The sequence below is a fragment of the Ovis aries genome, chromosome 11, assembly GCF_016772045.2.
Source record: "Ovis aries strain OAR_USU_Benz2616 breed Rambouillet chromosome 11, ARS-UI_Ramb_v3.0, whole genome shotgun sequence".
Taxonomy (NCBI): domain Eukaryota; kingdom Metazoa; phylum Chordata; class Mammalia; order Artiodactyla; family Bovidae; genus Ovis; species Ovis aries.
The window spans coordinates 56,473,555-56,496,957 of NC_056064.1; the positions used below are offsets into that span (position 1 = coordinate 56,473,555).

The 23,403-nt window shown below is 54.2% G+C and overlaps 2 long non-coding RNA genes across 3 annotated transcripts in view; both read left to right on the forward strand.

The window, feature by feature from the left end:
* Window positions 1-4,223: 4,223 nt before the first annotated feature.
* Window positions 4,224-23,403, forward strand: part of LOC114116815 (uncharacterized) — a 47,052-nt gene continuing 27,872 nt past the window's right edge. Inside the window, exons 1-4 of one of the 2 annotated variants that reach the window (XR_006061322.2) lie at window positions 4,224-4,316; window positions 5,503-8,549; window positions 8,954-9,168; window positions 9,545-9,628. This is a non-coding gene — a long non-coding RNA (uncharacterized LOC114116815). The remainder of the gene's footprint in view (window positions 4,317-5,502; window positions 8,550-8,953; window positions 9,169-9,544; window positions 9,629-23,403) is intronic. The other variant, XR_003590609.3, reaches the window with a different exon arrangement.
* On the forward strand, window positions 9,717-14,619 carry LOC114116814 (uncharacterized). Its single transcript, XR_009595401.1, has 3 exons — window positions 9,717-10,814; window positions 11,284-11,422; window positions 11,498-14,619. It is a non-coding gene; the product is annotated as an uncharacterized LOC114116814 (long non-coding RNA).

Consider the following 23,403-nt stretch of genomic DNA (forward strand, 5'->3'; position numbering starts at 1 on the left):
CTTTCTAGGAAAGTGAAAGTGAAGTCGCTCAGTTGTGTCTGACTCTTTGTGACCCCATGGACTGTAGCCTGCCAGGCTCCTTCTGTCCATGGAATTTCCCAGGCAAGAATACTGGAGTGGATTGCCATTTCCTTCTCCAGGGGATCCTCCTGACCTAGGAATTGAACTCACAGCCCCTGCATTGGCAGGCCGGTTTTCTACCACTGAACCGCCTGGGAAGTCCATTTAAGAACTGATACCATTGGGAATTCCCTGGTGGTCCAGTGGTTAAGACTGCACTTGCACTGCAGGGGATGTGGGTTAGACCCCACCGGTCAAGGAACTAACATTCCACTTGCTGGTGGTGCAGAATAAATGAATAACTGGTACTCCAAAAGCAAGTTAAAACCTGGAATAGCTGACCTCTGTGGAATACTCCTTGGGCAGCCCCTGCATTAAGCACTTCACCCACAGGGCGTCTGTGATCCTCGGGTGTGCTGGTAAGGGGTGGCCTGGTCATTTACTCCAGTCTTACCCAGGGGAGAATGAAGGCTTGTCAGTTGCTGGGAGAGGTGACATCAAGACTCGAACACACGCTCCCAGACTCCTGACCACTTCTTCCCGAGGCCGTGTGTACACCTGCAACGCTCTGGCAGCTCTGAGAAGGCAGCATTCTCTTTGCCCCTTTGCTCCCTCGCAGCCTCCATCCCATCCTTGGCATTTTATTTTCTCGGCACAAATTTACCCTCAGCTCTTAGAGAACTGGCAGGCTCTGGGAAGCCTGAGGTTATCGATTTTATTTTTATCCTCCACTTTAATTTTATTTTTAACCTCCTTACAAATGTCTACATTTTATTATATTTGTTTCTTCCCTCCCATTTAATAACTGCACATCGGAATGTAATTGCCCTGTGGGCCTTATTACAGAGCAGCCCACCTGAAGAGGAGTCCTTTACCATGAACCTCACTTTGAACTCACCTCCCTCCCTCCTTGCTTTTCTCCCGTTAGACGAGCCCAGGTCGAGCATCTTCCTAGAGATGCCGGAGATACAGGGAAAGATAAACCTGCAGTCCTTGCCCCTGGGAGATCACGAGATCCTCTAATTGTGCTGGAGAGCCTTTTAAAAGAAGCCAGACTGTATTTCTGTGACTAAAGATGCATCTGAGTGTTAACCATGAGAAAGGCTAATTGGTAGGGGCTTAATCTGAGATTATCTGAAGGTCAGGGTGCCTCAGCTCTGAACTGAGAAGGTGAAACTGTTAGTTGCTCAGTGTTGTGTCCACCTCTGTTTGACCCCATGGACTGTAGCTCGCCAGGCTCCTCCATCCGTAGGATTCTCCAGGCAAGAATACTGGAGTGGGCTGCCATTTCCTCCTCCAGGGGACCTTCCTGACCCAGGGATCCAACCCAGGTCTCCCGCATTGCAGGCAGATTCTTTACTGTCTGAGCCACCAGAGACCCGAGAAGGACACTCTCAGATCCACCAGGCTGACCCAACAGCCCCCTCCGCCTCGCGCTGCTGCCTTTCTGGTCCTTTCTCCCCTACTACTTGGGCAGAAGCACTGGCCTTTTCAGCCCAGCCAGCGGGTCTCCCATGTGCACTTCCCGAGTCCAGGCGTCTGCCTGTGTCCTTCCCTCTGATACTAAGTCCTGCTCATCCTCAGCGCTCAGCTCTCCCCTCTCCTCCGGGCGGGACCCTGCATCTCTGCCTCCTGTCGCCCGTCGCTCGTGCGGTAGTTACTCCCACGCGCTTCTCCATAGACTGTGCGGCAGTGTTAAACTTTTCATACAGCTGTACCAATTTTCAAAATTTTTTAATAAAGGCAAGAATGAGGTTCTGCGTGCTGCTGCTAACTCTCCAAATGCGATGCTCATAAAGCTGCAGAGTCGCTCAGAGCTGCCATGGATGACCCTTAAGGCGGATGCAGCATCCGTCTAGATCCCTTCCTATATGAAGGGTGGACGGATTGATGGAGGGGTGGCTGGATGAATGAATGAAGGGGTGGAGAGGGGGATGGAGAGCTAGGGGAGGGGAAAAGGGAGGACGGGAGGGAGGACCAGTGTGGACAAAGCGAAGCCCAGCACATAGTAGGTCCACAGAATATTTGTTGCGTGAATGCCTGGTGCTGCTCCCCTCCACAGGACCTACAGGACAGGCAAGGGGGCAGGGAGAGGGGCTGAACCCCCCTACCTCACCTTCACACTTAAAAAAAATATAAATATCCCAGTGAGACTGTGCAATTCAGATTGGGACTTGAGCCCACGGTCTTTTTAAAATTAAATTTAATTCTGTTTTTGGCTGCTCTGGGTCTTCGTTGCTGCCTGGGCTCTACTCCAGCTGCGGTGAGCAGGGGCTGTCCTCTAGCTGCGATGCTCAGGCTTCTCACTGGGCGGCCTCTCTGCTGTGGAGCACAAGGTCTAGAGCGTGGGCTCAGTAGTTGTTGGGGACTTAGTTGCCCCGCGGCACGTGGGATCTTCCCGGACCCATGTCCCCTGCACTGGCAGGCAGGTTCCTAACCGCTGGACCATCAGGGAAGTCCCTGGACCTCCCTATTGGCAGCAACCCCAGAGACAGATGTTCACCCGCTTGAATTGCCTAAGAAAAGACCATCGACATCCAGTAACACAAAGACGTCTGTATTCAAGCACCAAAGGCTTTTTCCAGCTTCCCAAGGGGACAAATAGTAAAATCAGCTGCAGCCACCGAAAGGTGAAGCTAGGAGCCTGGAGGGAAGGCTTCCCTCCTTCATGAGAGGGCGAGCCCCACAGGAAACTGGAAACGGGAGCCAAAGCCCTGGTCCTGGGAGACGGCCTGTGTCTCTGGGTGGAGCCCGGGATGCTGCATTCGACAGACACCTCCCTGGTGATGCCCATACTCTTAACTCCGCGAGGGGCCCAGGGAGGACCTTGGAGGATATGAAGGCCCCTGGATTTAAGAGCCTGACCCAGGTTGCCGGTACCGAGTCACTCTGGCCATGAAGTGTGGAGGATGGGCTGGAACGTCCAAGACGATGGCCGTGAGAATGAGGAGGGCTACGGTCAGTGTCCGAGGGCCAGGGAGGAGGGTCTCAGATAGGGGGTGGCCGTTTGGTCGGAAGGCTGGAGGCGGACAGAGGGCGCGTCCAGAGGTGCAGGAAGCCTTCACTTCTCTCTTTGCCGGCCCCCCCCCTGCCCGGCCCCCCCCCCCACCTCGCTCCCCCCCGACCCCCCCAGCCCCCCCTCCAGCCCCCCCCCCCAGATCATCCTGCCAGCCTCAGGGCTGCTTGACCCTCCCCGAGCGGGCCAGGCACACGGCTTCTACCCCTAGCCGGGCCTGGCCACCCCTGAGGGCTGCCCAATTTAGATGCCTCTGCAGCTTCCAGGGCACATCGGAAGGAGACCTGCACTGGCCAAGAAATCAGCACAGACCTCACGGTGGGCAGAGGACCCTTATGACACCGGGGGTGATCTGAAGGGCCTGAAAGACCTTCCCAGGCCTCCACGTTTCCTCTCTTTCAATTCATTCCATTCATGCAAATTGTGTTTAATGGGGCTTCCCTGGTGGCTCAGTGATGAAGAATCTGCCTGTCGACGCAGAAGCCGTAGGAGGCATGGGTTCAATTCCTGGGTTGGGAAGATCCCTTGGAGAAGGGAATGACAACCCACTCCAGTATTCTTGCCTGGGCAATCCCATGGACAGAGGGGCCTGGAGTGACTACAGTCCTCGGGGTGGCAAAAAATTGGACGCGCCTGAGGAACTGAGGACGCATGCGCAAACTCTTTTCCCGTGCCAGGCCCTGGACTGGAATAACCAGGCTGTTGGGGTTTGGTGTTTCATCCAACCTGAGTCCCGAACAGCAAGGGCTGTGCCCACAGGCACGACGGTCCTCCTGGGGGTGCCCGTGGGGGAGTTCATGGTTTCTGTTAGAGCCGAGAGGCAGGAGGAAGTTGTGGGGGGGGGCTCCCCAAATGGCTGTTCCCACTCGACGCTGTTCTGTAAGGCTGGGCTTGTCCACGGCAGACATCATCCTGCAAAAACCCGTGCCTGCTTGCAGTCTCGTCTCCTTCTCTTGTTCTAAAGCAAGGAGTGTGTGTGTGTGTGTTGGGAGGCCGGAGATCACTACCTCCCTCTCCTCTCTCACGGGGCTGCTGTGAAGCCCCAGTGGCTCAGTGAGAATCAGAACCATCCTGCTTTCCTCCCCCCATCGGAAAATCGCCGCCCAGCCCTGGGTGTAGTTCCCACGAGTGGCCACACGAGGGTGCTGAGGCCGCGACTGGAAATGGAAAGGGAAGGAACCCGGCATTTTCTGCCTCGAATCCTAAAACCTCCGGCTGAGAGCACTTACATAAATTAGAGGTAATATTTGTATGGTATTTCATACCTGACGGGGTGCTCTCATATCTACCATCTCATATAATTTCCAAGAGGCCCCCAAGAGGCCCATGCCGTCTGCTGCCGGCAGGGCTGGCCTTTAAACCACCCTGGCTGGGGTTTGTTTATTAAACCTTAAAGGTTTTCAGCCCCGGGGGGAGAGCTCAGGATGGCCTCTGGCTGAATTTGGTTACTTGGGGAAAGGACGCCGAGGGAGGGAAAGAGGCAGGGTGTAGGCATGGGGCTGGTGCTTTTATTGGGGGGGGGGGGTGCGGTGGACCAGAGATGGCTAAAGGGATGCAGGGTTCTCCCCTCCTCCACCCTCAAAGAGTCCAGGGTAACCTCAGGTCCTCCCGCCCCCAACCCCCTCACCCCCACCCCAGAGATGTAGGTTTAATATTTTCCCAGTTGCTGTGGTAAAAGTCATAAGGCATGGCCGGTCAGACTGCAACAGGGTTTCTCAAACTCAGACTGCTGACTTTTGGACCAGATCGTTCTGGTTTTGTTGGGTGTGGGGTGGGGGGTGGGGAGCAGTTCTGAACAGGTAGCATGCTGGGTTCTCCCTGGCCGCTACCCGCCAGATGCCGGACCCTCACCACTGTGACAGACAAGTGCATCTCCAGACATTGTCCTGTGTCCCTGGGGAGCGAAAACATCGCTCCACATTGACAGCCCCTGGACCAGAAGGACAAAACCAAGAGGACATTCTTTATTATAGTGATGTCTGTCCTGCACCTGTGGCCAAGCACCCCTGCGCTCGGGCCGCTGTCTTTGCACCCACTGGCCATTGCTCATGTTGGTACCCGGCCCTTGCCCTGGGATGCTCGAAGGTCTGGTGTCTTTCTCTACTGCTTCTTGGTGGGTCTCTGGCCGGCTGGCAAGGACGGATGTGGGCATGCAGTAAGTCACAAGAGCGAGTGCAGGCCCATCGGCCAGAAGCCCTGACCCTTAGGAATGGCGCTCTCTTCTTCGCAGCGGGAGGACCATTTCCACTGGGAGTCCTTCTGTGGGGATGGGGTCTGGTGAGGGAGTGGGGGAGGCAGGAGGCAGAAAAGGCAGAAAAGGAGCTTGTTGTTAAGGGGCCTTTAAGGGAGCACACGCCCACCTGCCCAGACAGCCCGTTGACTGACTAAATGGATTCAACCCATTTTTAGAGAGCTCCTTCTGTCAGCTCCTTCAGGCAGGTGGTGAAGACGCAGAAATAAGATCCAGTCTGCGTCTCTGTCTCCGTCTCCAGAAGCTCACAGACTAGCAGGAGAGGCGCAGATAAGGCAGTCAGTGCTTCTCGTTCACGGTGGGACCAGATGGGGACCGTGGGAGTCTGAGCCAGGCTGGGGACAGGCTGGGCTCAGGGAAACCCTCCCGGAGGAAGTTACGATGGTGCCCATTCACAGCTGAGAGAACCCACCCAACACGCTCAGCAGCCTGCCAGCAAGAGCAAGCCCTCACCGCAAATATGTTCTGGGGGGGGGGAGGGGACAAGAACAGCAATGAGCAATAATAGCAAAAGAAGCCATGAGACTGGGTGGCCTCAATCCAGGAGGTCTTCCTGGAGGAAGTGCTGTGGTAATATTTGAGGAAAACTGTCCCTGGAGATGGACAGTCTTGGATTGAAATCCCATGTCTGACTGAGAGATCTTGAACCAGTCTCCTGGCATCTCTGAGCCTCAGTCTCTGTTGAGGAGGGGTATGAATCCTTCCAAGACTTCCCGGTCCCTGTGCTGAACGGGTGGAATCCACACAACTGTTGGCAGCAGAAACCACAGCAGCAAGTGCTTAGGCCAGCGGCTGGCTCTGGGGCTGCGAACTGAGTGTAAGTCAAGAGTTGCCAGTGGGGCTTCCTGGGTGGCTCAGTGGTAAAGAATCCGCCTGCCGATGCAGAAGATACGGGTTCGATCCCTGGTCTGGGGAGATCCCACGTGCCATGGAGCTACCAAGCCCGTGTGCCTGTGCTCTGGAGCCCAGGAGCCACACCGCCTGAAGCCGACATGCCCTGGACCCCGTGCCTTGCCACGAGAGAAGCCACTGCAATGAGAAACCTGCGCACCGCAACTTGAGGGTAGCCCCCGCTCGCCACAACTACAGGGAAGACCCCGCAGCAAGGAAGACCCCGCAGCAAGGAAGACCCAACTCGGCCAAGGAACAAGAGCCGTCAGTGGATTTGGAGCGCTACAACCCGGAGGAGAGGACGTGGGCTGGGCCGGCCCTGGACCTGGGTGAGGCAGGACCCCTAAGGAAACCCGCTTGGTGCCGAGGGGGGACCCAGCCAGTTTGACAGATGCCACCTCCTCAATTCCCCTGCCTCCACTCCCCACTTTACACTGTGAACGGCTTCCACGGTGTCCAACCTGCTACCGTAAAAAGGATAGATTAGACAGCGTCCACCAGCAGTGAGGAAAATCATATCAGGGCAGAGGAGAATCCATCTTGAGTGTAAGGGACGAGCGCCCCTCCTATACATCAGCAGGTGCCAGGGGTGAGGGGCATATGAGAGAGAGGAAGAAGAAGGGCACAGTCCCTTCAGAGTAAGGGACGGGGGCCCGGCCTATCGGCTTGTATATATCTTGCATTATGCAGCAGGAGAGAGAAAATCAATAGAGCTGTCAGCGGTGTAATGCATTCAGCATTGCCGACAGTCCCATCTCAGGATGCTCCAGACAGATGCTTCAAATTAAAAAAAGGGGGGAGGGGGAGAAGGGCTGCAGGGGTGGGAGACAAACGCCCTGACAGACCGGAGGGAAAGAGGGGGCATGACTGAGGTGCTGGGGAAATTAAAGTCCATAAATCACCAGGCTGGGAGAGCATCCGGGGTGTGACTGACTGGAGCCCCTTATCATCAGGGGTGGCGGGGCCTTGGCCCCCTCTGCCAGGTGGGCTTCGTGGTTGGGGAGAGGGGTGAGCATGGGGCCCTCTGGTATTAGCGGTGTTAATGACAGGAGGCTGGGCTAGACTGGGATGTGGGGGTGGGGGAAGCCAGATGCTGTGAATGATAACGTTCGAGCCTCGGGGGGTTGTGGGGGTCCTTTGGGTTGGTGGGGGGTCTCTATGGACCTGCCTGCTGGGTGCCTGCTTTCCCCTCAACCTCAGAGTCTCTGACCTCCTACCCCGTCCCCACAGGAGCCCCAAGGGCTGCCTGCATCACCCTCTTCTTGGAGGTGATCCCCGTGGGAGTCTGGGTGGTCTGTGTGTCCTTCCCAGAACTAGCTGTCTCAGGTGTAGAACTTAGGAGCCCTGGGAAAGACGTGTGCATGGGGGGTTGAAGGGCCTGCACCCTCCCCTCCTGCAGGAAGCCCTGTGCCCCCACCCTCCCCCAGGGTTTCACCTGCCCAGGCTGGGCCAACTGAGAAGAAAATCAGAGCCGACCCCACATCGAGGTGTGCAGGGGTCAGGACAGTGCTGCCTCCAGGACGGGGTCACTTCTCACCATCAACGGCCCCCACTGCCCTCTGGATGCTTCCAGACCCTGACCGGAAACAGCACAGCAATGACTGGAGGGTCATGTTAACCTCGCGGCTGGTTTTAAGCAGGTGTGGGCAGCAGGTGCATGGAACCAAGCGGGAGACCTCCCCCGGCCCAGAGTGTGGCAGGGACACCTCAGCTGGCCGTGGACAGTCTGTTGGAAGGGCTGCCCCGCTGACCCTTCGGGCATCTCTTGCTGAAGGATGTGCTCAGCTCTCTGCAGCCTCTCAGGGGGAGGCTCGCTCTCTCTCCCCATCCTGCCTTCTCTCCACGTCTCTCTTCTTCTTCCTCCCATCTCCCCCCGGAGCACCCCACTGTCCGAACCCCACAGGGTCATGGTCACCCATGGGACCCAGAGCAGGGTGGAGTTCCGACCTGGAGAGACCAGCCGGCCTGTCTTCACGGCGCCAGGAGCCGGTGGACGGCAGGCCTCCAGGGGCCCAGTGATCCAGTGTGGCCGCCTCCCCATCCGGCTTCTCCATGGCCCCGAGGCAGAGGAGTCCCTGGCGCTCAGCCTGCTCCCGTCTGTCCCGCCCATCATCCCAGCGTCCCCTGCACTCCCTGTCCCCGGAATCCCCGCCACGTCTGCAGGCTCAGGTTGGCATCCACAGGCGCAGACGTGCCCTGGCCGGTGAGCCGCGCGAGAAACAGTAGGCCCGAGGCTGCTTCACCGGGTACGATCGCCCAGGACATGATCTGCCAGTTAAACTGGTGACTGCCTTTCAGAAGCAATTACAGAGAGCTGCACTGCCTCCCAAGGTGAGGCGATTAAGGACAGCGCTGGAGACCACTGTGCGGGCAGGGCCTGGAGGGGTCAGGGGACAGCGGGGACGCGAGGCTGCGCGGCTCCCGGCACCCGAGCGCGTGCGCCAGCGGAGAGGGTCCCGCGGAGGAAGCCGGATTTGGGAGGAAGGAGAGGAAGCTAGACGCGGCCGGGGGCCCCCAGCCGCATGCTTCAGAGCCAGAACTGGGTCTCTGTGCCCCTGTCCTTCCTGTCTCCTTCTCTGGTGTGTGCCAGTTTGGAAACAAGATTTGTGCGAATCTAGACTCCATCCCAGGGGTCAGGGAGGCGCGCGGCCTGCTTGGGAGCGAGGAGGAGAGAACTGACCCGGGTCTCTGTGGTGAGAAACCTTTCCCATGGTCTCCTCCGCTTCCTCACAAAGGCTGGTGAGCCGCCGGAGGCCTCCCACGTGGCGAAAATCGCAGCACCTTCGGAGCCGGAAGGATGGAGTCAGAAGTGGCCCCAACCAGCCTCCTTCCTGGCTGAGGCTTGGGGAGGGGCGGCCCTGGCTGCTCGCCACGTTCTCCAGCTCCAAGGCACGACCCTGCCCGCCCTGCCTTCCTTCCCCCTCTACCTGCTCTCTGCATCGCCTGTAAGGTAACGCGGGCTGTTCCCCTTGGTCTGCTCTCATCTCCCCGTGGGCTTCCCAGGTGGCACAGTAGGGGAGAACCCACCTGCCAGTGCAGGAGACTCAGGAGATGCCGGCTCGATTCCTGGGTGGGGAAGATCCCCTGGAGAAGGTTACCCACTCCAGTATCTTGCCTGGAGAATTCTATGGAGAGAGAAGCCTGGTGGGCTACAGTCCATGGGGTGGGCTGCAGAGTCAGACGTGACTGAGCACACACATCCCTCCCTGAGAGGCAGCCTGTGGTCTCTGGAAAGTTAGCCTCCCAGACGGGGAGTGACAGGAAGTGGGGGGAAGGCTGAAGGGCAGCTGGGTCCTCCCAACTCTGCCTCCTTCTTTCCTGTTCAGAATTTCCCCCTCAGCCCTTGCGGGGCAGACTGCTCTCCCGTTGGTGGAGGAAGGCAGGTGCAGCTGGCTTGTGAAGGACAGCAGGTGAGGTCTTCGGGGGAGACCTGGGGGCGGGGCGGGAGTAGGGGGGAATGGCTGCACTTGGGTGTCCACGCGGACTTACCCCTCTGGGAGCAGGGTTGGGGTTGGAAGAGGCGCTGTGTGCGGCTGATTGGAGTCACGTCAGACATGGAGAGGAAGCCTAATGGGAGAGCGGTGGGGGACTCTGTTCTGGGGATTCAGGGTAGAACATGACAGAAGCTCCAGGGGCTCTCTGATGGCTCAGTGGTAAAGAATCTGCCTGCAATGCAGGAGACTGGGTTTGATCCCTGGGCTGGGAAGATACCCTGGAGGAGGGCATGGCAGCCCACTCCAGTATTCTTGCCTGGAGAATCCCATGGACAGAGGAGCCTGGTGGGCTACAGTCCGGGGCGTTGCAAAGAGTCGGACACGACTGAGTGACTAACACACACACACACACACACACACACACACACACACACACACACTCTGTCAGGTGCCACACCAGCTGCTGTGGGGCCACCATGTCCCACCATCCTCACCACAACCCTGCATTAGGCAAGATCGCAGTCCTTGTGTTGGAAGTGAGGTCCTTGAAGCACAGAGATGTTAAGCCACTTGCTCAAGGTCACACAGCCGGAAACTGAAGGAAAAGGATGCCTCGTTACTTGAGCTTGGAGCGTTTCCCCATTGAATTCCTCAAAGCCCTTTGCCTCCCTCTCCAGGGACCAAGTGGGTCACAGGTTGCTGAGAGAAGGATTCAAATTTAGGTGATTTCTTGAATTTACATATATGTATTGGGCCCCTGCTCTGTGCTGGGACTGGGGGTCTCGAGATGAATCAACACATTTCCTGTCCTCATGGGCTTGGCCGCTAGTCTGTGAGGTGGGCCAGTTTCTCGGCTCTGAGTTGGCCCCACAGCTCCCGGCTAAAGAGACAGCAGCCACGTGGCTCCCTCTTCCCCGTGACAGTGTGACCCTGCCCCATGGCCTCGGATGATTGGGCCAAGCTGGGACAATCCTGGGTTTGGAGCCGGAGCTTAGAGCCTCTGGTTTGTTTCGTGGCTGATTGTCTGGGGTTTCATCCTGGCCGGGGGCCCGGGGAGCCTCTTCGGGAGAAGCCAAGATGGGTGCATGAAGGCTGGAGTCGGGGACAGGAGCTTCAGAGAAAGAGGAGCTGGTGGGCACCTTCCTTGCAGCTGTGACAGCAGGTAAACGTTCTCTCCCGGGTCCTGTGACGTTCACCCTCCCCTGTACAGAGATTTCCACCTTTTCTTGAAGCTGCTTTGAATTGGTTTGCATTTTGAGAACCAAATGACCCCTAAGATAGAAGACAAGGTGAGAAATCCAGGTTGGGCACAGGATCCTTGCGCTGGAGGGGCCCGGAGCAAGGCGGTTGGGATCTTCCTGGACCCTCAGCAAACGACTGGGGTCTCATCAGGCAGAGAGGAGAGACAGAAGGGGCGTCCCAGGGAGTAGGGGGCAACCTGGCAGAGGCAACAGCCCACACTGAGATGGGCAGATGCGCAAGTGGCCGACATGCTTAGGAGCCCTCCTACAGGGGTGTGCTGGCAAGTGATTAAAATCCAGCTTTCTGACCTAAATTACGAAATCAGCCATTCATTTGTAGCATGTGCTGATTCCCAGGGTGTCAATCCTCCTCCCCATGGTCAATTTCAGGCTGCTGATGTGATGTCAGTTTTTGAATGTGGAGCGAGCGGTTCCCATGAACTGGTCGGAGCCGGTTCTAGGAGACCACCCATCAGGTCGTCACCTGAATGCAGGGGTCATGTGGAGAGGACAGGAGAGGAGGAGCAAGGTAGGGTTGGGAGGGTTTCTATTTTTATTTTTTGGCCGTGCTGGGTCTTCGTCGCTGTGCCCGGGCTTTCTCTAGTTGCAGGATGCGGGCTTCTCACTGCGGTGGCTTCTCTTGGGGCAGAGCACGGACTCCAGGGCCCACAGGCTTCAGTAGCTGTGGTGCACCGACTTAGCTGCCCTGCGGCTTGTGGGATCTTCCCAGACCAGGTATAGAACCTGTGTCCCCTGCATTGGCAGGCGGATTCTTAACCACCAGGGAAGTCCCTGGGAGGGGTTTTGAATGTCATGTGTTCGGGAGGCTGAGCTTCAGTCTCAACTGGCAAAAGCCCAGGCTTGATTGGGTGCTTTGGGCAGGCGGGTGAGTCAGCAGCTCTAGGCTCTTTGTGGTCTGCTGAGGCCTGGCCTCTCCTTAGGCTGGTCCCTCGAATAACCCCAGGGGGTCTGTTCGAGGCTGGTACTGGACCTGGGGAGGGGTGCACTGAATGTGAGCTGCGCTTTCCCAGCAGAGGGCGAGAAGGCGAGTTCTGACTCCCCCAGCCAGCTGTGCCGCGGGCCCATCCCTCATCTTAATGAGTCCATCCAAATCTCATTTGCTAATGAGGATTTTAATGGTCACAGGCTGACAAGCGAGACTGAGGGGGAGACGGGAAGGTCGTTACAGAAATGAAGTGTGTAGCTAAGTGGCACGCCACTGCCATCCACCTTCCCACCCAGAGTGACTGAGCCACGGGAAGCAGGGACCGGCTTGCCTCACTTCGGGGGCTCCCGGCTGGGCCTGGGGGTCAGCACCACGGACAGGGCCCAGCTTCGTTCTGCCTGCCCTTGGTCAGGCATGCCAGCTCCTTCTGCTCCCGGATAAAGTGTGCTTTTCCTAAGCCTCAGATGGGGTGTCATCCCCCTTTGGAAATCTTGAGTGCAGCCCCAGATGGTGTCTGCAGGGCAATCTTTGCACAATCTCGTAGCACCTACGACAGGGTGTTTTCCCCACTCATTTGTAAACCACCTTGAATGCAGGGTGTGTGTTACCGTCTCCATATTCCCGAGTCCTGACCATGTGCCCAGCACTCAGGGAGAAAATATGTTGGGGAATGAATGAATGAGCTGGTGAATAAATGTGTAGATGGACAATGTGTTCAATGAAAGAATCAATGGGTATAGAATCCTGACTAGGCTATTGAAGGGGTGGGTAAAGATTCAGATACAAAAAGAAACATCCCATACTTGAGACTGCGCAAGAGGGACAGGAAAGTTAGAACAGAGATTTCCAGAAATCTTCTTATCCATCCCTTCACCATTCTTCCTTGATACAGAGCTATTCAGGTAAAAACAACACATTTCAGCATTCTATACAGTTATCTGTGGCCGTGTGACTAATTCATAGCCACAGGGTGTAAGGAGAAATAGTGTAAGGGGAGGGGGCATGCCCTTCTCCTTCCCTTCCTCCTTCCTATTGGCTGAACTGTGGGGCTGAAGGCTGGAGCTGGAGCAGCCATCTTAGACTTTGAAGCCAGCCAGTTTGGAGCAACATGATAGAGCGAGTCTTTTGAGGACTCTGTAGAACAGAGCTTTTGGTCTAGTCCTCGGTTGCTAACATCTACATTGCAGTGGGAGAGAGAAATGAATCTCCAGCATTTCATCCTGTTATCTTAGGCTTCAGTGTCTCAGTTCAGTTCAGTTCAGTCGCTCAGTTGTGTCCGACTCTTTGCAATCCCATGAATCGCAGCCTGCCAGGCCTCCCTGTCCATCATCAACTCCTGAGGTTTACCCAGACTCATGTCCATCGAGTCAGTGATGCCATCCAGCCATCTCATCCTCTGTTGTCCCCTTCTCCTCCTGCCCTCAATCCTTCCCAGCATCAGCGTCTTTTCCAATGAGTCAAACTCTTCACATGAGATGGCCAAAGTATTGAAGTTTCAGCTTTAGCATCAGTCCTTCCAATGAACACCCAGGACTGATCTCCTTTAGAATGGACTGGTTGGATCTCCTTGCCGTCCAAGGCACTCTCAAGAGTCTTCTCCAACACCACAGTTCAAAAGCATCAATTCTTCGGCGCTCAGCTTTCTTCACAGTCCAACTCTCACATCCATACATGACCACTGGAAAAACCATAGCCTTGGCTAGATGGACCTTTGTTGGCAAAGTAATGTCTTTGCTTTTCAATATGCTATCTAGGTTGGTCATAACTTTCCTTCCAAGGAGTAAGCGTCTTTTAATTTCATGGTTGCAGTCACCATCTGCAGTGATTTTGGAGTCCAAAAAAAATAAAGTCTGACACTGTTTCCACTGTTTCCCCATCTATTTCCCATGAAGTGATGGGACCAGATGCCATGATCTTAGTTTTCTGAAAATTGAGCTTTAAGCCAACTTTTTCACTCTCCTCTTTCACTTTCATCAAGAGGCTTTTTAGTTCTTCTTCACTTTCTGCCATAAGGGTGGTGTCATCTGCATATCTGAGGTTATTGATATTTCTCCCAGCAATCTTGATTCCAGCTTGTGCTTCATCCAGCCCAGCGTTTCTCATGATGTACTCTGCATAGAAGTTAAATAAGCAAGGTGACAATATACAGCCTTGACAACTCCTTTTCCTATTTGGAACCAGTCTGTTGTTCCATGTCCAGTTCTAACTGTTGCTTGCTGATCTGCATATAGGTTTCTCAAGAGGCAGGTCAGGTGGTCTGGTATTCCCATCTCTTTCAGAAGTTTCCAGTTTATTGTGATCCACACAGTCAAAGGCTTTGGCATAGTCAATAAAGCAGAAATAGATGTTTTTCTGGAAGTCTCTTGCTTTTTCCATGATCCAGCGGATGCTGGCAATTTAATCTCTGGTTCCTCTGCCTTTTCTAAACCAGCTTGAACATCAGGGAGTTCACGGTTCACGTATTGCTGAAGTCTGGCTTGGAGAATTTTGAGCATTACTTTACTAGCATGTGAGATGAGTGCAGTTGTGCGGTAGTTTGAGCATTCTTTGGCATTGCCTTTCTTTAGGATTGGAATGAAAACTGACCTTTTCCAGTCCTGTGGCCACTGCTGAGTTTTCCAAATTTACTGGCATATTGAGTGCAGCACTTTCACAGCATCATCTTCCAGGATTTGAAATAGCTCAACTGGAATTCCATCACCTCCACTAGCTTTGTTCGTAGTGATGCTTTCTAAGGCCCACTTGACTTCACATTCCAGGATGTCTGGCTCTAGATGAGTGATCACACCACTGTGATCATCTGGGTCGTGAAGATCTTTTTTGTATAGTTCTTCTGGGTATTCTTGCCACCTCTTCTTAATATCTTCTGCTTCTGTTAGGTCCATACCATTTCTGGTCTTTATCGAGCCCATCTTTGCATGAAATGTTCCCTTGGTATCTCTAATTTTCTTGAAGAGATCTCTAGTCTTTCCCATTCTATTGTTTTCCTCTATTTCTTTGCATTGATCGCTGAAGAAGGCTTTCTTATCTCTTCTTGCTATTCTTTGGAACTCTGCATTCAGATGCTTATATCTTTCCTTTTCTCCTTTGCTTTTCACGTCTCTTCTTTTCACAGCTATTTGTAAGGCCTCCTCAGACAGCCATTTTGTTTTTTTGCATTTCTTTTCCATGGGGATGGTCTTGATCCCTGTCTCCTGTACAATGTCATGAACCTCTGTCCATAGTTCATCAGGCACTCTGTCTATCAGATCTAGTCCCTTAAATCTATTTCTCACTTCCACTGTATAATCATAAAGGATTTAATTTAGGTCATACCTGAACAGTCTAGTGGTTTTCCCTGCTTTCTTCAATTTGAGTCTGAATTTGGCAATAAGGAGTTCATGATCTGAGCCACATTCAGCTCACGGTCTTGTTTTTGCTGACTGTATACAGAGAGCTTCTCCATCTTTGGCTGCAAAGAATATAATCCATCTGATTTCGGTGTTGACCATCTGGTGACGTCCATGGTAGAGTCTTCTCTTGTGTTGCTGGAAGAGGGTGTTTGCTATGACCAGTGCGTCCTCTTGGCAAAACTCTATTAGCCTTTGTCCTGCTTCATTCTGTACTCCAAGGCCAAATTTGCCTGTTACTCCAGGTGTTTCTTGACGTCCTACCTTTTTTTTTTTTCCTACTTAGCTGAAACTAATCCTAAGTCATATATGTGCCACCATGAAAGAGAGACTCAAACATAAGAATCAAGGGCAGATCAGTACGGCACAAATTATGGATGCTGGCCCTGAGCAGGGTTGTCTGAGATTCACCCAGGTGACATCTAAGCTGGATGCTGAAGGAGGAAGGAGGCACGTGAGGAGCAGAAATGTGGGGAAATTGTTAGAATGCTGACTGGGCTCCCAAATCCCGGGTCTCTGTCCACATCCAGCCTGGAAGCTCCCTGCATCTCTTCCTGTGCTCAGCATCCTGGGAAGCGGGAGGGTAGCTAGTCAGGACTCCCAGGTCAAGGCAGCCAGGAATCCTGGCAGGGGCTTGGGACACCGAGAAGGCCAGAGACCGGGAGAAAAGCACCAGCATCAGACTGCATCAGGTCTTTGATTGCTTTCTCCATCTCCTCTCCCAAGTGGGGAGGCTCTCAATCCTGGCTGGCTGCTGGGCCCACCAGGCGGTGCCACCCTCCCATGGCCTGATTCCATGCCTTTGCGGGAGGAGGGCTTGGCAAGGCACTCCAGTGGGAGGTGTGAGGGGCAGGATTCTCAGATGACCTCCAGTGACCCACACCCTTCAAAATTCCCCTCCCTTGAGTGCAGGTGGGGCCTCTAACTTGCTTCTCACCCAGAGACTATGGCAAAGGCAAACGACTTTTGCAGACGTCATTAAGGTCCCTAAACAGTTAACGCTGAGTTCATCACAATGGATATTATCCTGGTGGGCCTGATCTAGTCAGGGAGAGGGACCAGAAATCAGAGGCCACCCCCCCCTCGCCCCCTTCCTGCTGGACTTTAAAGAAGCAAGCTGCTAGAAATTCTCTTGCTGTCAGGAAAAATGGATCCTACCAAGAACCATGTGTTTTTGCCAGGGGATCCAAGCCTCGGAGGAGATCCCAGTCCCAGCCACACCTCTAGCGCAGCCTGGTGAGACGCCAGCAGAGGCCTCAACTAGACTGTGATCAGACTCCCAACCCACAGAAGCTTTAGTGTCATAAACGTGTCTTGTTCGAAGCCACTACATTTGGACTAATTTGTTATGCGGCCATAAAGATTTCATGCAGAGAGTCCAGCGTGTCTGGACTAACCCTGCTTTGGTCCTGCCTCCCGGCCCACCTCTCTCAAGCTGGGATGTTAGGCTGTGTGGGATCTCCACTCATGGCAACGTGATGATGAGAGAGAAAATTAAAATCCAAGATGGAACGATTGGAAAACTGTAATCTTGGCGCACAGTGGTACTTAGATTTCCCATTATTGATCCCCTCAGTGGATATTCTCCAATCTCATAATTACAGGGGGACATTTTCAATTTGGGCTGAATTGCCTCCCCTCCCCCCATGCCCCTCCTTGATTTCTCTGAACTCACAGTAAGGCCAGGTGGGTTGTAGGCAGCTGTGGAATCTAAATAAACAGTGCTTATCACTTTAATTGAACTCCGATCCCTGCCATAGGAAGGCTCCAGCAAGTAGCGTCTTCGTCTTATCTCCATGGGGCAGGGGGTGAATTCTGCCCTTGGTTTGAGGCCACTCAGGGCCATCTGCTTCCTGCAGCTGACCTCCTGTGAATTCCTGAGTTCCTGTTTCATCCTGGGAGAGGCTGACAGGTGCTGGGGTCTCCTGAGCTAAACTTTATGCCCCTGTCTCTGGTACAATTTAAGCATCTCTGCCAGGATCCCTGGGTCGGCACACTGAATCCTCCATTCTCTGCTTTGTTGGCCACCGGGCAGTTCTCCTTATCAGCTGGCTAGCCCACTGGCTCTCCCCTCCCCCAGGGATACAGGGCAGTGACTGGAGACATCTTGGGGGTTATAACCTGGGAGGAGAGTGAGTAGGGACCGGGGATGCTGGACTTTCGACACCCTCCAGTGCATAGGATGGACTCCAGGTGATCTGGCCCCAAATGTCAGTAAATAGTGTGAAGGCTGGGAAAGGGAAAATAAACATGGAGTCAGCATGCTAAGAGGGCTCTCCGAAATGGATCGGGGAGGCCATGCAGAAAGTGTGACTTATGCATGTCTCAGCCTGGCTGGAGTCTGACCTTTTGACCTGATGAAGTCACCCAGCCCATCTGCCAGAAATGCAAGATGCCTGTTGGACCCTTACCCCAAAATAACTTGTGGCAGTCTATCTACTTATCAGACCCCTGTCCAGAGCCCCTCTCACCACTGGCCAGGAGCATGTAAAGGAGAGATTGTCCCACCGAAGAAATCACCAGTGCAGACACCAGGGAGACATATATACTGCTCACGAAAAAGCATTTTCCCCTAGCAAGCCCATTCAACCTGGCGTTTAACCAGGAATCACAAAGCGCAGTACCAGAGCGACCCTGCGGCTCCACTGCCCAGGAACACGGGGAGCCACCGGCTTTACAGTTTTTGCTTCTTGTGGCTCCTTTCTCTAGTTTTAATCAGGGAAAGATGGCTCCCTGGCTGCCTTCCTGGCGCCCGCCAGCCCCTGAGAAGCTACGAAACTTTGGCTCGTGGAGTTTGCCAGGTTGGGTGCTGAGGGTACAGAGAGTAACTCAGTTCAGGTAGAGAGTCTGCAGGACTCTTAAAGGACATGGTCGGATCCTGTTCCCATCTGAAGTGAGGGGCCTCCAGGGAGCCCCTTGTCACTGGCATTGTGCTGTCCATGGTCCTGAAAACTTGGCCAAGCCTGTTGGAACCCGGTGGGGCCAACATCCCAGACAAACAGCCATATAGCTGAGACTTGAGGAGGGTCACCTGCCCAGGAGGTGGCCCTGCTCAGCTGGGTGACGCCCTCTCCCCTTAGAGAAAATGGCAGCAGTGGAGCTTCCCAGGAGGGTGACAGGCTGAGGGCCAGGAGAGGAGCAGCTGGCCCCCAGGGAGGAGCCCATTGCTCAGACCTCTCTAGTGCTCACCGTCTTCTTGTCTCTCCGCTTTCTCGTGCCCTTTCTGTAGAACCTCCCTGTGGCCGAGGTCCTTCGTTTGAGGGACCACACAGCCTCATTGGCCAGGTGGATATCTCGTGTCCTGGCATGATAATTAAAAACTCTTCTTTTCATGCCGAGAGATGTTCTGGCTTAGGACATGGGAGGGGGCCGTGAGGACCCCTGGGGACGATGTGGCCAGGAGACAAGTGTAGTCTGTGGCTGGTGCCGGTTTCAGAACAGCACCTTACTTGTCCACCAGCAAGTAAGTGCAGATCCTGAGAGGATGCGTGTAGAAACTTTCATAGCAGTTGACAAAGACATTTTATGGCTGATGATTTAATAGTAATAGAAATTAGATTTCTTTTGGTGAGTTATTTAAATTTAATTTTTCTAATAATTCCTTTTTATATTACTTTTACAGAGTGTTAATGGTGCAGCCGTTTGGGAAAAGAGGTTGGCAGTTTCTAAAAAAATGAAACATTGGGACTTCCCAGGTGGTCCAGTGGTTAAGGCTCTGCGCTTCCCCTGTAGGAGGCATGGGTTCGATCCCTGGTCAAGGAACTAAGATCTTGCATGCTATGTAGCTTGGCCAAAAAATTTAAAAAAAAATTAAACATATGGCCCCTATGTTTAAAGCTACCCCATATGATCCAGCAATTCAGGGTATATTTACACACATGGCTTCCCGTATAAAAGAAATGGACATGAACATGGTCAAACGTCGGGAGATGGTGAGGGGCAAGGAGGCCTGGCGTGCTGCAGTCCATGGGGTCACAGAGAGTCAGACATGACTGGGCTACTGAACAACAACAGTAGATGACTTCCCAGGTGGCTCAGTGATGGAGAGCTTGCCTGCCTTCACCAGGAGACTCAGGTTGGATCCCTGGGTCCAGAAGATCCCCTGGAGGAGGGCATGGCAACCCACTCCAGTATTCTTGCCTGGAGAGTCCCATGGTCAGAGGAGCCTGGCGGGCTACAGTCCACGGGGTCATGAAGAGTTGGACACGACTGAGTGAGCAAACACACAGCAGCACCGCAGGCAGCTGAGAATTTTTTCAGACGAGGGAACTGAGTTCCAGGTAATGGCAGGGGGGACCCAGATTCATCCCCCTGGGTGTCACAGCAGGGAGCCCAGGCCTCCACTGGGGCCAGTGAGCTCAGCGTTAAGACAGTCAGCCAAGCACCTGTTACACTCTGTGAAGGGCAACTCTGGACACCAGTCAGGTCATGAGAAATGGGGCACTGGGGGATCCTCCTGACACCTCAGTCCCCCAAAACCTCAGAGCAAAATTTCTACAGGAAAAGACTTTCTGGAAGACGAGGAGAATGGACTGGCTTTCTTGACCTTGTCTCTCTCTTCTCCTACTTCAGCTGGAAGTTGGTCACCCCAGAGACCAAGTCCCCTCTGTCGGGCAGAAGATTGCTGCTCTGCTGGGATCCAGGGCCCACCTGCCTCCACCACGCCTCCAGGAAGGCGTCTTGTTTTCCTTGCCCCGATTCTGGCAAAATTCCCAATTCCATTGATTCCTGCAAAAACCGAGGGGGGTCTGCAGCCATGAGAAGGTGTGGGCAGCCAGGGCCACCTGCCGGATCTGTACCTGGCCCGCTGGGCCATGAGCAGAGCAGAAACTGTCTGGAGTCAGGCGGCATCCTGACCACTAGGACAGGGATCACTGCTGGAGTTTAACCGGCATCTCTCTCATGCTACGAGCTTTACAAATGCAGTCGCCAGATGTTCCCAAACCTAGCTTGTTTTTAGCTTTTCTTATGTATTTACTTCCTGAAGAAGGAAATGGCAACCCACTCCAGTATTCTTGACTGGAGAATCCCATGGACAGAGGAGCCTGGCGGGCCATGGTCCATAGGGTCGCAGAGAGTCGGACATGACTGAAGTGACTAAGCACGCACACACACACGTATGTACTTGGCTGCTCTGGGGCTTGGTTTCTGCCCTCGGGATCTTCGATCTTCATTGTGGTGTGCGGTATCTTTAGTTGTAACACATGAACTTTTAGCTGCCTCACGTAGGATCTAGTTCCTTGACCAGGGATGGGACCTGGGCCCCCGGCACTGAGAGCGTGGAGTCTTGGCCACTGGCCCACCACAGAAGTCCTCCAGAGCTCTCTTGTAGGTTTTGTTATTGTCTTGAAGTTACTATGGAACAAAAGGAGTCTTTGGGAGAAGCTAGGTGGCTTGTCTGAGGCCTCACTGCTACTTTGTGGAGGAGCTTTGAGTGCAGATCTGCTTGTCTTCACCCTGCACCTCCTGTGCCCTCCAGGTGCCTGGATGGAGTGGATGGAGCAGCAGATGGAAAGGAAAGAACCTGTAGAGGCAAAGAGGGAGGCGGGAGGAGACACCGGACGTAGCAGGGCCCCCTCGCTGGTGTGATTTTCCCCATTACAGCACGGCTTGGGTAGATCAGCATTTGGAAAGCTGGCCCTGGTGCTGTGGAACCCCAGTGCCCAGCTGAGAGAGAGGCAGGGAAGTGGACAGGATGAGTCTAACATAGTGTGGCTGACATGAGAAAGGTCTGGGAGCATCACAGAATCTGGGCTTTCCGGCACTCTCTCCAGGTGTTTCCATGCTTGCGATCTGACTGCCGGACGTATGTTGGGTGGACCTGACATTCTGGTCCAACCATGGGGGAGCAGGGAAGATGGAGGAGACCCAGGTCTTCTTGGGGTTTCAGGGAAAATAAAAGCATACAGAGGCCGTATACAGAAAACACTGCCAACAAGAGCGAGCTGAGACCTCCACGGATGTGAGATCGCAAGGCTCCCTGGGGGAAGCTTCTAGAAGATAGCACTTTGGGGTGGAGTCTGGCAGAGAAGGGAAGGAAGGAGGGGGTGGAAGCTGGGGGGCGGGGGCATTCCAGGACACCTCCACCGTCACCGTCATTTAACTTTCATTTGGTAACTCCAGGCATCACTCACTCGGAATGCAGATCATAAAAATTACAATTGATGTTTCAATTAGTTATAATTTACGGAGCGATTATATTTAATTTCTCTTTTATTGTATTTTAATGGCTTCAAATTTCTTGTTGATGAGATTCAGCCCCTGGTCTGAAGTCACCAGGCTGGAAGGTGGGGAAGGGGGCTCGGGTTCTTAAAGGGGTGGGTGGGCCAACGATCGCTTCAGGGCTTCTCGCTGGCCCAGTAGTCTCACACCAGCCTTTGCTGTCACAGGTGGGGAGTGGGGTGGGAGGCGGATAAAACCTGCAGGGTGGTTAGGGGTTGGATGGGGGGAGGCGGGCTTGGGGGCCTTTGCCCTGCAGGCATCTGTTGAAATGATGGGAGAAGTTGAAATGATGGAAGAAAAAGCATTAGCATCTTTTTAACTAAGGATCTGGGGGAATGCAGCGTAGACAGGAGGCAGGGCAGGGAAAGAGCTGAGCGGGGCTGCGGCAGAAGCACTGAGCTGTGCCCCTCCCCCAGCCCGCGGAACCCGGGGGCGCCCGGCGAGGGGGCGCAGGGGCCCGGAGCCTGCAGCGTAGAGGAGAGAAGCGAGGAGAGCGGAAGTTGTGCTTGGCACGTTCGCATCCCGGGCAGTGCCAGCTCCGGCAGCACGTGGTCACCGCAGGCGCTTCATAAATATCAGATCCTCCGCCTTGGTTTGCTTGGCCCCGAACTCCAGACGGGAACTCCTTGGGACCCGATCCTTCTGAAGCTCCCTGATATTTGGAAGAAGTTCCCGGCACCCGGCCTCTCCCTTCCTCCTGCCCTGGAGGGGTGGGGGTGGGGGCGGGGGCGATGGGGAGCTTGGGTGCAGAAGGGGGCGTTGATGTGCTTTCCAGAGACTAAGGCCTCCCAGCCCTGGCTCAGTTCCCCAGGGACCGACCCTTCTAACTTGGGTTAGAGCGGGGAAAGCGGCGGCCGCTCCTGTGCGGGGCTCGGTAATTGGACGTGGCCCGGGGGTGCAAAGCCTTTCTGCCACTCGGTGACTGTACACAATGCCGCCGCCTTTGAAGAGGCCTTCAAAGCGTTTGCCGGGGAGGCCCGCGAATCATCTTGAGAAGCAGACTGGACTCTGCCAAGGCGGAGAACAAGGACAGGGGACAGCTCCGCGGGGCTTCCCTCCTCCCACCTTCCCAGGTGGGGGCCAGGAGTCCGCACATCAAAGTCCCAGGAACAGGGGACCTGGCGCAGATCACAGGTCCTGAATCAAAAAACGCCTGCCCGTGGTTTTGAATTTCTATCCAGCAGGACGCTGGGAGGGCTGGGAGGAGGCTCTAGAGGCTTGAGAGCTGAGGCTGGGCTTGCCTGAGCAACGGTCAATCCAGCTCCCGCGGCTGGGGGCTGCTGGAGAAGGTGGAGGAAGGGTCTGACCGAGCACACCCCTTCCCCATGCCTTTGAGGGAGGTCCTGCCCTGGCGCCAACAGGGAGGGGGAGCAGATTGCCAACTAGCCTTTGGAGGTCCCGGAAATCTTAGCAGGGAAAGAAAGATGTTTCAAGGAATGGACATTTCAGGCTGGAGAAGAAAAAGCTGGAGGGTGACTGTGTTTTCTAACTTCCAGACAATTAACCAAGGAGGAGGGTGAACAGGCCTTGTAGGGGTTTTACGTCCTCTTGACCCTGTCAGAATTTTAGGCCGAAACCCTGACAGCTGTGTCTCCAAGGCTTTGCATGTACCCAGAATCATCCAATTTCCTGATAATTCTAGTGTTCTTGGCAAAAACTACCGAAGCTCCAGGTTTTCCTAATCAGATTGTTTAAAAAAAAAAAAAGAGATAGATCATGTATCAGTTGTACTGAAGGATTCTCCCCTTATTCAGAAATCCTATAAACCAGGAGTCCCCAAACTTCTTGGCACCAAGGATTGGTTTCATTCCAGTCCCAAAGAACGGCAATGCCAAAGAATGCTCAAATTACTGCCCAATTGCCCTCATCTCACACGCTAGTAAAGAAATGCTCAAAATTCTCCAAGCCAGGCTTCAATAGTACATGAACTGTGAACTTCCAGATGTTGAAGCT